This window comes from Oxyura jamaicensis, chromosome 18 (genome assembly GCF_011077185.1).
Source record: "Oxyura jamaicensis isolate SHBP4307 breed ruddy duck chromosome 18, BPBGC_Ojam_1.0, whole genome shotgun sequence".
NCBI lineage: Eukaryota > Metazoa > Chordata > Aves > Anseriformes > Anatidae > Oxyura > Oxyura jamaicensis.
In genome coordinates this window covers 4254832-4271555 of record NC_048910.1, presented here as the reverse complement: position 1 = coordinate 4271555, position 16724 = coordinate 4254832, and positions in this window count along the sequence as shown.

Here is a 16724-nt window from a genome sequence, read left to right as displayed (position 1 = left end):
ACACGCGATTCAGTTCAGAACCAGCAGCTTCTGCACCGGTGGCCAAGTTTTGGAGCGGCAGCTTTGCAGCGCAGCTCCGCTCCCTGCTCCCGGACTGAGTGCGGGGCCGCAGCGCCCAGGCCAGCACTGCGACTCCACGCAACGCATTTCTCCAGTCATTTGCTCTTAGTTTGTGGTGCAAAGACCTGCTCTGACCATATTTACATCCTCCCAACAATACGTGACAGCACCCATGAAGGAGACCTCTGAGATCTGCAGGAGGCTCCCGACCCAGAGCAGTGAGTGTCCCAGCAGCAGGATCGTGTCACGGCGCACGATGTCCCCTGTCACCTTGCCTGGGCCATATCTGGAAGACCTGCCTCTGCGCTTATTACTAGCTTTTGATGCAGGCCAGGCAGGCAGTGTCACAGCTTCCCAAGTGGTTAAGTGCACCCTTGGCCAGATGTCTGTGACTAATCCCCATGCCGCGTGTGCTCATGCCTCGATACAGCAAAATGCTGAAGTCACCGCTCCAGGAAGGCTTCCCGAGGGTGGCTTTCTCCCCCCCCAGCACAGAGGGAAAAGCTGACAATGACTGTTTTGATAAGTACATCTGGGAGCTGAGACAGGATATGAGGGCTGAGAAGATGAATTGAAATAGCAAACAGAGCCCAGAGGGAGCGGCTGTGAGTGACAGACCAAGGGAACAGGAGCGGGTGGAAGCCCTGAACCAAACGTGGCCAGCACGGGGTGCTGAGAAGGCAAGCGGGGCTCCTGGGGTACAGCAAGCAGCAGAGGTGACTGTCAGCATCCCAGAGAAAGTGAAGAGGCAATGCCAAAGGGGAGGTCAAACATCTCACAGAAGGCAACGTGAAGGAAGATATCAGCTGCACCAAAAGAAGGGTGAACATCCACGGTGGAAAGGGGACCATGATTCCAGAGCCAGATGCTTCCCGCAGGGGCTTGGACCGTCCAAGTCCACAGAGGGACTAGCAGAGCCAGCAAAAAGGGCCAGCAAAAGGAAAGGCCTAGAACGGGGCTGTCTCAGCTTCCTGTTGTGTGCTTCAGATAAGAGGGAAATTTTTCTGCCAGCATCAGGGACCTGTCTGTGTGTCTGAGCGCTCCCAGGAGTGCCACGCACACGAACAACTCAGCAAATGGTCGCAGGTACCCCAAGCACTGAGACTGCTGCCACTGCTTTCCAGGGGCTGGGAAACACCTTCTTTGAGAAAGGAACCCTCCCACTTGCTTCCTTCTGAATCAGAAACGCCTCAGAAACATTAAGCTGCAATTAGGAGTGTAAATTAGTCACAAGCACACATAATCCATAAATCTCCACATCCAATAAAAAGTAATAGCTAAGGAGAGCAAGAGAGAGCCACTAATTGCTAAAGCTATATTTCAACCTCAGGCCATTCCTGCTTTCTGCTACCTGGTGTCAGACTGGTGTTGAGATGGGGCTTTCTAATTATTCTCTCTGGATCATTATTCAGTAAGTAATTAATCTTTTATTTCATATTGCTCTCTCTTTTCAGTTATTTTATATATACTGCTCTCTTTTCCACGCACGCTGCTCTCTCCCTGCAGCAGAGAGCTCTGCGTTTATTAGCAGCCAGTGTTCCATGCACAGGAGGCAGGAGATGTGCTTTCTGGAGTCATCTCTTGCATTCTCCCAGCCCGTTCTGTTATCGTTGCTTGTTTTTATTGGATGAGGAAGATTCACAAGGAAAGATTCACGCAACTTACTTGGACTCGTCTGGTCACTGAGTCTCCGCAGTCTTCCACTGGAAGTCCGGGTGATTCCTAAAGCAAGAAGAAGGTTTGCATGGGCTAAGGGAGTTCATGTGGAGAGCATATGTGGAGCAATCTCCACGCTACGACTGCATCTGGTAAGGCACGCATGCTGTTGGGAATCTCCTGTGCAATCTGCGAGGGAAGGAACGTTGCATGTAATAAATGTAACAACAGCGAACACCTCAGGGATGGGGCATCCACGGCTGCTCTGGGCAACCTGTTCCAATGCCTCACCACCCTATGAGTGAAGAATTTCTTCCTTATATCTAATCTAATACTCCCCTCTTTTAGTTTAAAACCCCCCCCCCCCCCCCCCCCCCCCCCCCTTGTCCCATCATTATCTGCCCGAGCAAAAAGTTGCTCATCTTTTTTATAAGCCCCTTTTTAGGTCCCTTTGGATGTAGCTGGCATCCTGGGAATGCACCGTCTCTGAGATCCCTGCTGTGGGACAGCACTGGCCAAAACACCTGATGCATCACTTGTTGCAGGCAGATGCTAAACCAGAATACAGCGATCCAGATGTTGGGCTAATTTTGCTAAGTCTTTTTTCAACTAAAACGTCTTCTTTGTGTTCACTGGGGTAGCAGATGGTTAATTCACATGCGTTGCGCTGGAGAAAGATCGTGCGGAAAGCTTAACTTACCCTTCATCACACATTACTTTGAAAGACAAAAAGCAGACAGACCTGTCTCCTTCATTCCCACAGCAATTGCTGTCTGAAATCAGTAACGCCTGCACGCCTGCTGGTCTCCCAGCCTCACAGAATCACAACAGGATCACTCCGGATGAAAATGACCTTCAGGATCACCAAGCCCAACCATCACCTGGACCTAGAGTCCCATCACTAAACCATGTCCCTCAGTGCCACGTCCACACGTCTCTTAAATGCTTTCAGGGATGGGGACTCCACCACCTCCCTGGGCAGCCCATTCCTACACTTGACCACCCTCTCCGTGGAGAAATTCTTCCAAACTCCAAATCTAAACCTCCCCAGGCCAACCCGTGACCATTTCCTTGCTTCATGAAAGACAGAAGGGCACGCAGCTACAGCATCATTTCTAATCCATCAGCAACTCACTCTCTCTGCACTCCCAGCAGCTTTTTGGTGAAGTGGTGATGGCCACAATGCTCATCCCCCTGGTGGGCCAAAAAAAATCAACAGGAACAAAAATTCATGGCAACAAGCCTTTGATTAAAGCTTAGCCATCTGCAGAAGCAGAAACTGTAACCCGATCAGTGCCTCAGCTTCCCTTTTTTTTATATATATATTTTTTTTATCACAATAGAAGTGGATGGGAAAAGAATCAGCACAAAGCCTGCCAGAGCACACACCAAGACTGTCAGCTGGGATATCTACTCTGCCAACAGGTGAGAGGCTTCCAGATTTGTTAGCGGTGTTATATAGTTACATAAAGTGACAGACTTTAAACAAATATCCCCTCTTCCCAACATCTACCAGATCTGTTGGACAATAAGCAAAGGAATAAAGCAGCACCATTATAAGCGGCAAAACATCCCCAGACTGTGATATCTGACACAGCCACAACCTTACAAACCTTGTCAGCTGTAGGAATTTGCATCATACACGAAAGAGGAAAAAAAATATATATAAAAGGCAGGAAAACTTGCATACCAGCGAGCCCGCGACGGAGGGAGGGAGGGAAGGGAAAAGTGCTGCCTGGCAACTTGACATGGAAAAAATGCCTCACGCTCAGAAGCCTCTGCTTGTATATATGCATACGTGTGTGCATTTTCTCTCTCGCTTTGCTTTTTTAATATAAAAAGCCTCTGTGCCTACGAAGCCAGGCGGCTGAACCGCAGGGCTGGTCCCAGGGAGCGGCAGAGCTGCCTGGCCACAGAGAGCCCCGGCCAGCACCGCCCGGAGCCGTTCCCCCCCCCCAGTTCTGCACCCTGCCAGCGGATCCTGGCCCCCACCAGCCAGAACCCCATCTGGGACCATCCAGCCATGCTGCAAACACCCAGGTCAACCTCCCGAGAGCTTCACCTGTACTGCCACAGAGCGCTCTGCTGCTGCGCGCATCCCTCAGCCCGCAGCTTCCATTTCACCGAGAGAAGGGCTGAAATTTCCAGGCGCTCGTGCACTATAATCAGCATTAAACATTTTAACCAGCATCATATTTTTGTTTCTTTTGAACACAGTGCCTCATTTTTTCTCAATTATTTCCTCCTCCTAAATGCCTGTTGCTCTGGCAGGGATGACAGGGCACGTTTCCCGTGCCCAGCAGGGTTTTAAATGCCACTTCTTCGGACAAGCTGCAGGAAAGCTCGAGTCCTGGCTCAGCTCCTTGCAGGGAACCAACACCTCTGCTCTGCGTGCAGGCAAGGTGCGGCATTGAAACCTGGCTTTCATAATTGCTGAAAAAAAAGGAGGAAAAGGTCCCTTATGGGTGGCACGCTGAACAACGCAGATACGCAGCCATGCTGAGCTAGTTAAATACATCCTTTTATGTTCAAAGACTTCATTCAGTCTGCGGGAAAGCAGGATGGAAGCAGAGCGAGGAGCTTACAAGCTTGGACAGGATCGCACATAGGAAATAGGCTTGATTCCCTTTGCAAACAACTCCAGTGGAAAAACACACATACGACTTGGAGCATCCAAGGCAGCCCGGCCGTCAGAGCACCCATGCACGACTGGCTGAGCGTGTACTTCTATGCAAACATTTCTGAGAGGTTTGCTTATCTGCCCCGTCTTGCAGGTTTTCTCTGGGGATCTGCAGATACCATTTGCAAGCTTTTTAAATAGGTAACCAAAAAGGTGGGCAAGAAGCAGATTTGTATTGCAGGCAGGAGTAGAAGGAAGTTTTCCTGACGGCTGCTGCTCCAACCCCTGGGTCAGACAATAACCCACAATAATGCTGTTAATCCCCTTTCAACACACAGGAAAATAAGGAGCAAACCACCAATTCATCCGGCCTGTCCAACATCTTAAGAGCGAATCTGGAAAGGGGAGGCAGTGCCCCGGGGTCCCAGCCCAGCCTGCTAGCCGTGGTGCCACGCTGCCCCGCCACCGAGGGAGGATCCGGGCTCAGTCCTGGAAAGCAGATAAACAGCAGGGAAAGCTGGCAGGCCGGCAAGGCAGAAGAGAAGATCTGTCAAAAAAAAGAGAGAAAGCAATAGCTAAAAATATGCTGCTCTGAACACACTGCCAGGAAGCCAGCAATGTGGCGTGCTGACAGCATTCCGGGGTTACCTCTATTTATAGTGTGGACGCAGCAGGCCGAGCCCCAGTTTTCAGCTGTGGGGCTGTGAACCAAAAATCAAAGGTTTCCACCCCAGACATAGCGTCTATGAGCCCTCCCTCTCAACAGTGTTCAACTGCCCTCGGGCCATCCTATAAATTTATTGTAGCGCACTGGCCTAAGAAACATAATGAAATGTGCTTTATTTGGTTGAAATTTGGAATGCTTCCCCACACCCCAGCAGAATGACTTCAAACTGGAAGAGTCCAGCAGCTAAAACAGGCCAGTCCAAGAACAGCTCATTCAACCCGGCGGATGTGTCACAGCAGCACAGAATTATAACTTCCACAGCCTCACCTTGGCTCGCTGGCTGAGCAATACTTTTTCACATTCCGTAATCGAGGACTAATTCCCTCCAGATCCGCAGGCTGGGCCCACATGGCACCCGAGGACAGCAGCGGCACCGAAGGCTCTAGGGAACCTGCTTTGGCAAGGGGGTTGCACCCGATGATCTCCTGAGGTCCCTACAATTCTGTAATATAACACGCCGTGGACGTAAGGCATTCCAGCACTGAGATGGGAGCATTTCACAGATACTTGCCCCGATGCGGGGTGTGCAGACGCGGTGCAGGGCAGCGGGGAGACTGAATCCGGTGTGTCTGGGAAAGCTCCTTACTGCAGCGCGCCTTTTCCAGTTGGCTTGGCTGAACGTGAAACTAGCATAACAAGACGTTGGACGTGCCAGAGATGTTCAACTGCAGTACAGGCATGTACATTCTCCAAAACAAATCAGACTTTTTGCATGATAAATCCCAAACTTCCTACATGCACTTGCACTGGTAACAGGACAGGCCACTGGAAATCTATTTTCTCCTCGCAGTGAGGGCTCCATGCCACTGCATTTGTACCACGTAGAAATCAAAGAACAAATGAGCAATTTCCATTATGAAGAGAAACCACGGGGTGAGGACAAACAATGGAAGATGCAGCCCAGGAACTCGCTCTCTACACATTCCAGTAAAAACAAAAAACAAACAAACAAAGGAACCCAAACCAAGCAAGAGTCGTGGTGGAATGGGATGGGCCAAAACCAGCAGGAGTCATCCCACGCTGCTGGAGTCAGCAAAGCGGCACCAGCTCATCCGAGCAGCCAGCACAACCTTGGCTTCCGTTAAATGTAGTGGGTCTGAGGTCAGAAAAATCAGCTTCCTTCTTCAGCACGAGCACAGCAGGGTGTCCGGCCAGCACTGGAGATGTCTCCATCCAAGACCAGTGCCCTTCCAAAGACACCCAAGCTCCCTCCTGGGATGTATGGGTCTGGGCCAAGCCACAGAGCCCTCCCCAGCCCCCACCAACAGAGGAGCTGGGGTTGGGAGACCCCCAGCAGAACACCACCTTGGTGGTGTCCACAGCAAAAGCAGTTTTGGAGCAAAAGATGACATTTTAGGCTCAGCTCTCTCCAGCAGCGGTCCCCAGCCCCATCTCCTCTAATCTACCTTGCCCTCCACTGTCACCAATGCTGTCTGCTGGGGAGGACATGGCACCAAGGATGTCGTCTCGCTTGCCCTGCAGGGGATGCACAGGTGGCACAGGTGTCCAGATGGACTGCTGTGACAGTTTTACACTCCCTTTTGGGATCTGCATCTCCGTCACAATACTCTCAGGACCATCTGTTCAGGACCACACAGTGTGAATTCTCCCTCATTTCTATCTCCATCGCAGGTACTGCCCAGACAGCAAGAGAATTGCCGTCACCAGCAGCTGCATCCCTTCCTGCTCCACACAGACAGGCTCTAAAAGCTCCTTAGATAAACGACTGGAGAAGTCTTCACCAGTACTGGAGCTGTGAGCAGAGGGAGGAGAGCCCACCCGGGGCTCAATCCGCAGTGCACAACCAGCGGTGGCTTCTCCGTCGTATCAGACCGGGTGCTGCAGACTGAGCTGCACGTTTTGTAACACCGACATGGGGATTCACCTTCAGAGACAGAGCCCTGCAGTCTGCGCTCGCAGAGCCGCGGGGGCACTGGAGGCAGCTGGGGACTGCGAGGGAAAGGCGTCCGCTGGCAGAGCAGGAAGAAGTCTCTGTTGCCTCAAGCCCAGCTCCAGCAAACCACACAATTACAGCTTCACTTTTATTAACTTGAAATCCACTTGCAACATTAACCTCAAAAGGAGTATGTTTTTTTTAAAAAAAGGGGGGAAAAATCATGCCTATTTCCAGCACTAATCAGAAACATGCACCAAAGAATAAAGACACTTTTCTCGTTTCTGTGTAATGGAGACTCTTTCCAAAGAAGCTGAGCACAGCTAGACAAAAACTTCAACCCATGTGCACAGCTCCTCTCCGGATCGAATATCTCTGGCAGCAAACTGAGCTTTTCACAGGGATGGAGGCTGCCTTGGCTGCTCCCAAGGGGCACAAGTGACCGTCTCGGGAGGGATCAATGCAGCTACTGCCCCGCGGGCACCGCAAGCAGCTCTGCACCTCGCCCCGTGTGTCCTGTACCATCGCCAGCTCGCTCACCTCTGTGGGCACCGGACGGCTCTGCTCATCAGCACAGCACTGTTAACACAAGCAGAGCCACGAGTTCACATGTAGGAAAAAAAAAAAAAAGGGGGGGGGGGGGGGGCAAGGCTGGATCAGAGAGCCCTCAAGGAAACCTCAGGAAAAATGGCATGAGCAAAATGCAGACATTCCTCCCGCGGTATGCTTCTGGCAGGTGCCAAGTGCATGCTCCCACTAAAAAAAATCACTCCAAAAGCTTATGCTAATGAGAAGAGGCAGCAGGAGTGAAGCCTTGGCTTCTTTCCTGAAGTTCAAATGGTTTCCCCCAGCCAAAAACTGGGCTCTGCTGGACACAGCAAAGGGCTAAGCAGGGAAAGGGCCTGGCCTGGCATTCTGTGGTGAGACGGGAGGGAAGGCACCACTTCCACCCCACATTGCATTTAGGCTTTGATTCAAGCTTTTAACCCCAAGTGCAGCCGCTCTCAGGAAATCAATTAACACAGCCACAGAACCCAAGGCCAGGGAAGATCAGTTAAAGCTGCCTTGCCTGACCTGCAAACCCCCACCATGCCTTTGTAGCCAGACATCCAGAGTCGTGCCCGGCTGATCGTGCTCAAACCCAAGGTTTGGTTCAACCTCTGTGTCAAGACTGAAACACCATAACAACCCCAGCTGCTTTGGTAGGTTGCTCAATACCTAAAACAGCCTTCAAATAGTGCAGGAACCATCCTCTTCCCTGGGAATTTGTTCTTGGGTGAGCAAACTCAATCCTCAGGTACTCAGTCGGCAGAAATATCAGGAGCATTTCACCGCTGGCTGTCACGGTCTGCTCTTTACTGTCCACAAAGCCCTAGACAGCTGATAGCCATTGAGAGATTTGCTGGCCAACCATGAAAGCACAAAAAAATTAGCACAAGCAGTTTTTCTTATGAAAAAGCCTGTTAGTCATCATCTGTGATCCGTCTGGTTGGAGCGTTTCAGTAATCTGACGGGGCAGCAGAAAGGAAGCCACGTCACCACGCTGACATATCCGAGGATCTGTACAGATCGCGTTTATAATGCGAGCATCCACACAGATTGGAAGGGACTGGCAAAAATGGGTCTTGTGTATGTGCTGTCAGTTTTGCTGGTTTATGCAATTCTTTTCTGTAGCAGCAGGATGGACGAAAAAGATTATAAAGGAACAGAAAACTGTTCTTGTGAAGCCATGCTGACTGGGAAAGGACCTTGTATCTGCTGTCAAGTCTAAAATCACTTCCAGTTCACGGCTGAAGTTAACCAGATTTCCAGAGAGATGTTGTCCCTCTAAATTCAACCTCTCTTCCCCACTGTCCTCATCTGCAAGCAGTCTTTACCTTCTGAAACCCAAGAGAAGGGAGCAGCAGGACCTGAGAAGTACCACAGTGTCCTCGTGGCCTTTTTGCTAAACGAGGGGGATTTGCGAGGCTATCTCAGAGCCTGCCCAGCCACCACAGAGTAGCTCGGGCCTGGGCCCTGTATCTCCGCAGAACCTGCAGCCTCCCAGCAGATGGGAGAGGGGGAAGGCACCGCAACGCAGCCAGGCTGTGGCCTTGCTCAAAGAAGGAAATAATCAACCTCTTACATTAACCAGCTGCCACAAGAGCTTCTGCAAGCTAAAAATGTGTTAGTTAATGATTACCTTTAATAGCACAAGAGTACCCGAGTGCCTGAATGGATGAGGGAGAGGGCTCATCACGCAAAGCACTAAGCAAACAGGGAATGAAACAAATGATCGCTGCTCACCCCTTTCCCCTCGTGTTCCAAAAAGCCCCAAACATTTACAGCAGCCAGGCTCATGCGTGCCCCGGACTTTCCCAGGTTCATTTGGCAATAGCCATCGATTAAGAGGAGAAAAGCACCGTCAGACTGAAAAGACGGGAAAGGAATTTTAAAACTGCAGTGTGGTATTTCCATATGGATCGAATACTCCCACCAAGACACCCCGCTGCTCTCCTCCCCTCTCCTTGCAGGCCTGCAACACTCTGGCCATGCAAGAGAACTGGTGCAAGCTTCCCACCCCTGCATCTGCCTCTCTGCTGTGCTCCAACGCTGCACAGCTTTATCACACTAAGCAGCAGTGTGTTATTTTTCATTTCTTTTTTTTTTTTTTTTGGAGGGGGGAAGAAATCATCCTTATTTAAGATTTTAAGTCCATTTCTTTCCACCTTCTTGCAACACCAATGCAAATTTTATTTTCCAGCTGCACACACCACTTTCCTGCTCTTATTTTAGATATGCACAGGTCCCAAACTACGACTCCAGAGGGTCCCCCTGCAACAAGCGTCCCTGGATTTATTGTCGGAGCCCTGCAAGCCTGAGGCTGCCATCGGGATGTAATACAGACCCCTTCTGTTTGCCACGCTCGGAAAGGCAAATGTTGATTTTTCCCAGAGTGATGGGAGTGCATAAGGGAGAAAAGGCAGGAACAAAAAGGCAGCGGCTCGCTGACCAAAGTGCTGCCGCCAACAAAGGGCGGAGGTGAAGGGTTCTCCTGAGCCGGGGTGACCGGTCGGGGTGACCCGCCGGGGTGCTCGGCCAGCAGGACTCCGGGAGCAGCCCTGCAGATTGCCCAGGCTGAATGAGCAACTGCTCCTTCACAGCTGGAGAAGGTAACGGGCAGCCTTCACCAGTTAGGTCTTCAGACAAGTATCTGTCTCTGGAGAGGCTGCCAAGGGAGAAACTCAGCTAGGGATTTTGCTTAGATGCAAACACACAAGTTCAAGTCCAAGTGCCCTTTTCCTCCACCTGGTCCGAGAATTACTCCACTGCCACTGTGTAATGTCCAGACAAAGGCAACAGGCAGGTAAAGGAGCAGCCAAGCAACCACAGTCACGAAATCCCACTCCTCCCTAGCCAGAGCCTCAGACAGATACAGAGGGTCACAATTCTCAAATGTCTGTCCATGTGCTTCAGAATAAGTAAGGTGGGAAAAGCTGTAAAAGTGCAAGCAAACCCCAGTCACTTTTCTCCCTGCAAACACCCACACCAACGTGCCGTGGGTTCCACCTGGAGCTGATTCAGCAAAGCATCCCTAGCAGCAGCCTGAGCACACACACTCGGCCATCTGGATCACTTCAGTAGGAGCCCCGTGATCTGCTGCTGTTACACAGAACGGCCTGGAAGCCAGAAAACCTACACCCAAACTGCAGCCCAGAAACCCGCTCCCTTGGTAGCCCCGCATAAGAAACTTAAGCTCAGATCGCAGCTGCTCCCTTGGGAAAAACCTCCCCGTTCTTTCATCTGTCTTTAACAGCAGCATCCTGACGCTGTGCTCATTTGAAAAGCAGCTGCCCCAGGAAGAAGACACGGAGGATGGCCGGGGAGGACCGGCTGCAGGAACAAGCCACCGGCATGGCCAGGAGCCAGGAACCCTCCGCTGCTGCCACGGCTTGGCACACCTAACTCTCCTCCTCCACGTATCCTTTTCTCTGCTTTTAAAATGAGGTGTCAAACGCTTTCCTCTGCTTATAGGAGCAGGAAGGACATATTATTTAATGTTTTTACATTTTAGCTGTACTGTAAGGGATGACTCAGGCACTATCTATAGCTTCCAGAAGCAATGTCCACTGCCCTTAAATATCAGGGAAGAAGGGAAGTTACAATTTGAGACTACCATGAGGCCCTAGGTCCATATAATTGAGTTCCCCCCCCCCTATAAAATCTGCCCAGAAGTAGCCACGGCAATCCAATTTCATAAGCTAGTAACATTCTTTGAATGTTTTCCCTTGTATCTTACAATTATGTTTAATAGTGGCTGTAGCAGGGAAATTGGAATAGAAGAGGACCTCAGCCAATTCTTAGGAAGTATTTCAGTGCCTAATGCTGCAGATCAGCTTACACCAGAGTTTGCAAAAGCGCCTTTATGAACAGTACTGTGATTCCATCTCTATCTTGAGAGGACCCGGACATCCCAAAACACTGATGCTGCATTTCCAGGTCCCTCTTCCAAGTCCGACAGACCCACAGAAAGACAGACCGCAGCCCCCAAGGCAGCTACGCGAGCGCTAGGGGCTGTGTCTGGGAGGCCTCAGCGGTGAGATTGAATTTCCTGCGAGCTCCCACCTCCCCCATCTCTCATACAAAACACGTTTGAAGGCACTTGCAGAGGGGCTGGGTTCTGGGGAGCGCCCGTACTGAGCCCCACATCTGTTGTGTCCTGCTGAGTAAAGCACACCCCCAGCACCCAGCACGAGAGCACTAACTTCAGACTTTAATTGCTTGAAAACAAGAGACAGAAACAACCTCTGTGTTAATATCTCCTTAGCGTATCCTGTTAAAGCTTTGTCAGGGACTACGTAAGCCTAGACCCGACACAGAACTAGGCTCTCCCAGCCGTCAGCTCTGCAGACAGGATGAAGGAAAAGCACGAAGGGGCTCAGCTAAATGCACCCCAGTTTTAGGAGCCCCCCTCAACATCATCCCAACGACATGCTTTCCTCCTAGGCCACGAGCAGACCCCGTGCAGCCCCTTCCTCTAAGGGGTTCCTGCGGCTGCCAGCAAGGAGCGAGCTCTTGGAGGGAAGCGTAAAGCACCTGGCACCTGGGCACGGCTCAGCCCCAGCAAAAAGCAGGGTGAAATCACCCCGGCACAGGTGGAAACCATTTCAAAGCACTGAGCACTGCCTGCAACCTCTGAGGAAGCTTTTCTCTGATAGAAGAGGACTCGCACAGAGACACAAAGCCTATTCTGTAGGTCTGCCTGAAAGGCAGCATTGTACGCGGCCCGCTCGGTGAAACGGAGCCAGGCAGCAGAGGTCGAGGCAGAATCCAAAATTCCTTCCACGAGTCGCTCGCCACGAAGATACAAATTTTCGGCCTCCACTGTGAAAATACTCAGCAAAAAAACGCAGTTGCTGCTATCTAGGTGGCACAGATGTACGTGCACACCCAGGACCAAGACCGGCTCCAGGCTGGTGAGGATTCTGCCCACGGAGCCCAGGCTGCAGCTCCGGAGCCCCCTGACCCAAAGAGCCCCTGGACAGTGGCGTGCAGGGGGGCACTGCCGAGCCCCCTCATCCTGCAGAGGCCCCCAGCACAGCAAAACGCACGGACCTGCAGCACATGCAGTGAAATGGGCTGTGCATAACCTGCCACTGATCAGTTTGAACCATTACCAGGCATTTTGGGTTGGAGAGGAGGTACAGGTCATTAGTCTGAAGGGAGCCAAGTGAATAGCAATCCGGTCTGAACCTGCTTCATCTCCAGGGATGGGAAGATTTACTTTGTTTTTCTCTCCTTTGTCTTACCAGTGGGATGAAGCAGGTGAGAAGACATGAAAGGCGGGCGGTTAATAATTCAGAGCTGCAGCATGGGCTCCCCTGGGCTCTGAGCAGTGTGACAGCAAGGGCTGGAGCACACCATGATGCCCGACTGCCTCGTGCCATGGGCATGGCGCACACACAGACTGCTGCTGGCCACACCTGAATGGTTTTTCCCTGCCTGGAAGCTCAGGTCACCACTGCTGACCACTGCCAGAGCTAATTAGGCAAGCTGGCCTTTCACAAGCCACACCTCTTGATGTCTCTGGAGATGACTCCAAGACCTCCAGCCCAACCCTGCCCCAGCCCTCAGCTTCCCCGGGGGGAGCATCGCCCAGGGTGCAGCGTCCCTGGGCAGCCCTAACCGCAGGATCGACCAGGGGAGGATGCTCTGGGGGGGCTGGAATTCCTGCCTTATCTCCAGGGGCTGAGATCACGGGGAGAAAATGTTTCTGTGTTGTCTCAGCCAGCTTCCTGCTGGCATCCCTCTCCACAAACGCACCTCTTTGTGAACACTTTGGGAGCCAGAAAGTGCTGTTGGTACAGACCAAACAGATTTACCAGTTCTGAGGCTCGGGACCTGCAGCGGAGCCTCTCCTCAACGTGGCACAGCTGTGCCTCGGCCAGGTGAACGGGACCAGCCCCAGCCCATCAGAGGGATGCTGCCACGCGTGACACAAAGCAGCCACCTCCTGCACGGCTGCCAACCAGTAGCCACGTGCATTAGCCCTGTGAAGGAAGGATGCCTGCTCTGTAGGATGACAGCCAACAGCCTCCGCAGGCCTGGGTTTGACTCCTCTCTCTGCCGCCGATGCTTGGAGCCCCAGGCAGCACCTGCCGGAGCGTTTATAGACATAACATTTGAGCAAGAGCCCCAGACACCCTTCACAGAGCAGAAACAGGCACCGCAGCTGCTGATCCACCTCCACCCCGAGATGGAGATGGAAGATAGGGAGATCAGCCCCACAGCCCCCGGCTGGAGAGTCTGCAGGGACCGGCTCTGATCCAGAGCTGCTTTTAGAAGGATGAACTTAGGCAAAATTAAATTCAACCTCAGACTTTTCCCAGCCTCAGTCCCCTGTAATGCAGCAGATTGGCTCTTTTGGAGCTTTATGATCAATGTATGAAAGACTCGGGACTTAAATTCACAGTAATAATCCCCCCTTGGGTTATCTGACAGTCATCAGACAAGGAGCAGAGCCAGGAGATCTGATTATGCCCTAATCTGGCCTCACAAACTGAATGAAACAACTTCTTTCTCCGTAGCTCACTTTCCTCAGCAGTAAGGTGGCCGTAACCACATTTCCTACACAGGCACTCTGGAAGGTTTTAGGAGGGCCGAGGAAAGGCGATGCTTACTCACAGCGCTCCAGCCCCTCTGCAGAGCTCTGCACCGGGGACAAGCAGGGAGCACGGCCCCTACCAGGGGAGCCTCATGCTCTGGGGGACCATGAGGAATGTCCCTCGCAGGGGGACCTGTCACCACCCGGGCCCCAAGTGCCCTGTGTGTAACCTCCCGGGCACTGGGCATCTGCCACCACCAGCTTATTCCATAAGCGAGGGAATTAAAAACAAACAAAAAACAGCTGAACCAGTGTTTAATCTTGCAAAGATGATGACACAATTTGAAAAGCAGCTGAGGCTGTGGAGTACCCAGAACACAGGTCTTTTCTTGGTTCATAGGCTTATTTTGCTCACAGCTTATAGGCAACGGGGCTTGGATGCCTCCAGGATGCTCTGAGGGACTTTGCTGAGGGTTTTTAACCCAAAGCCTGATTTCTCAGCTGTGCTTTGACCTAAGGATACATCATCCATTAACCATCTGAAATGTGAAATACAGTGTTATAAAAGACAAAGATGATCCCATACTGGGATGAAATGATAGTATATTAGAAAATATTAGAACTCAAATCCCAATACACTGGAAATGGACAAAACCCAAACAAACAAATAGGATGCAGTGCAATTCAGCAAGGACCAGCACAGAAATCTAACCCACATCCTAGATGCCCTCAAGCCAGTGGCTGCAGGAGGTTCCTACAAAAGATTCAGATCTTGTGTGGGTGAGTCACCAGATTTTATCAGCAGCAGCTACAGAAATAGCTGAGGGTGACAAGTTCTCCAGGCAGGTGCTTGCAGGGAGGTGGGATGGAGCCGACTGCAAATCGAGGTGTGGGAGGCTATCAGAGCCCTGTGAGGGCTGGCAGCATCCAGGCTGGCTTCCTCTGCCCCAGGAGCAGAAATTCACCTTGCAGAAGCTGCGAATTAGAGTTGCTCCCTCTGAAAACCTCCAACGCCGTGCATTGGATCCTCAACGTGAAAAGCCACAGGGTTCTGCGTTCAGAGCCTGTTTGCACTTAATCAGACTGTCTGCCTGGGGTCCTACCACATGCTCAGGCTTCCCTCCTGTGTAAGAAGCCAGGACAGAGCAGCTACACGAGCCAGAAAGCCTGACCCCGTGCTGCATGCCTTGTAGCAGCCTGCCCGCTCCCAGCAGACCCACACAGCTGATGCCTCCAGAGCCCGCACACCCCTGCAGCCCCACGAGCACAGAGCCTCCTGGAAACACCCCGACATTCCCCATCAAACAGGGCCAACAGGAGGCCCTCCAGGTTGTGTTAATAAGCCCCGATTCTGCCATGAAGCCGAGAGCTCCTTGGAATCAGACAACATGCCGTGTGCCACCTGCTCAGCTCCACGTGACTGCCAGGTATCGGCTCAGAGGGAAACACAAACAAACCCACCCCTGCACGCCTCCGAGAAATTCAAACAAGGTCGTCTCCAGATGGCAGGCAGGAGGGCACAGAACAGCCGGGGTAAAGCAGCCGCCCCGGTGCCAGCAGCCCAGAGCCAGAGGCGAGCAGGAGGAGGAAAGGCACAGCTCACCGGCACGCATCTCAGCAGCCTCCTCTCCACGTGCTTACTGCCATGCTGAGCACAAGGTGGCTGAACACCAGCTCTCCCCCTCTCCTGACCCACTGCGCTCCTTCCAGTGGTACCTTTTGCAACGAAACACATTCAAAGACCACACGATTCCTGGTCCTGAAGGGCCTGACCTAAGAAACCCGTGGTTTTTTTTTTTCTTTTTTTTTTTTTTTCTGTAGTTGTCATTTTTGCTGTCCAACTGAGAAGAATTAAAACCAACCCTGCATGTTCTAGGGTATATCAAAGGCAGCACAGTTCCCGTGTTGAGGGGCCTGGGCTCTGTCTGGCAAGTACAAAGAGAGAGCCCTGTGTCCTCTACCTGTGCGGCGATTATACAAGGGAAGCTCCGAAGACAACCGTATGGCTCCTGTTTATGGCTCCTGTGCTAGCGATGGGAAAGGCGATCTCCCATGCAGATGTTTAACCTCACCGTGAAGTAATCTAAGAGCAGAAATCATCAATAAAAACTTCTCTCTCTACTCACAAGAACTCAAACTACCTCCTCATCAGGCTACCTGTAATAACTCAAACACAACTGTGAAATAATCCAGGTGCTACTTGTAGAGCTGTTACCTCCTTGGAGGGCATCACAGCTCTCTTCCTGCATCCCACCCAGTATGACTCAGTAAAACTTCTAGGTATTCTGATTCATTTTTGCACACCTCTCTGAAGAAATTGCTTACCTTTGTCTTGATGTTTTCTCTTGTGTCCTTACAAGAGTTCACCTCTCCTCTACCTGCCCCAGAGCTGAACAGCTTTGGCCCAGCAGCTCACAGCACCTGGTTCGCTTCCTGTCCCCAAGCTCCCTGCCTTCAGGACAAGTTAAGAACACAGCAGAAATGATAAAAATATCAGTAACCACCCCCCCCCCCCCCAAATCAAGACTTAGATTAAAGAACAGCATGTCCTAGATCTCACCCACATGCCCGGGGTTGTCTGAGGAGTGAACATGCTCGGTTTGTATGGAACGTTTTTGTTTCTTCCTTCGCTGCTCCTCATCCCAGAGCTGCATCCTCCAGTGCGGCATCCTCCCCCCCCCCC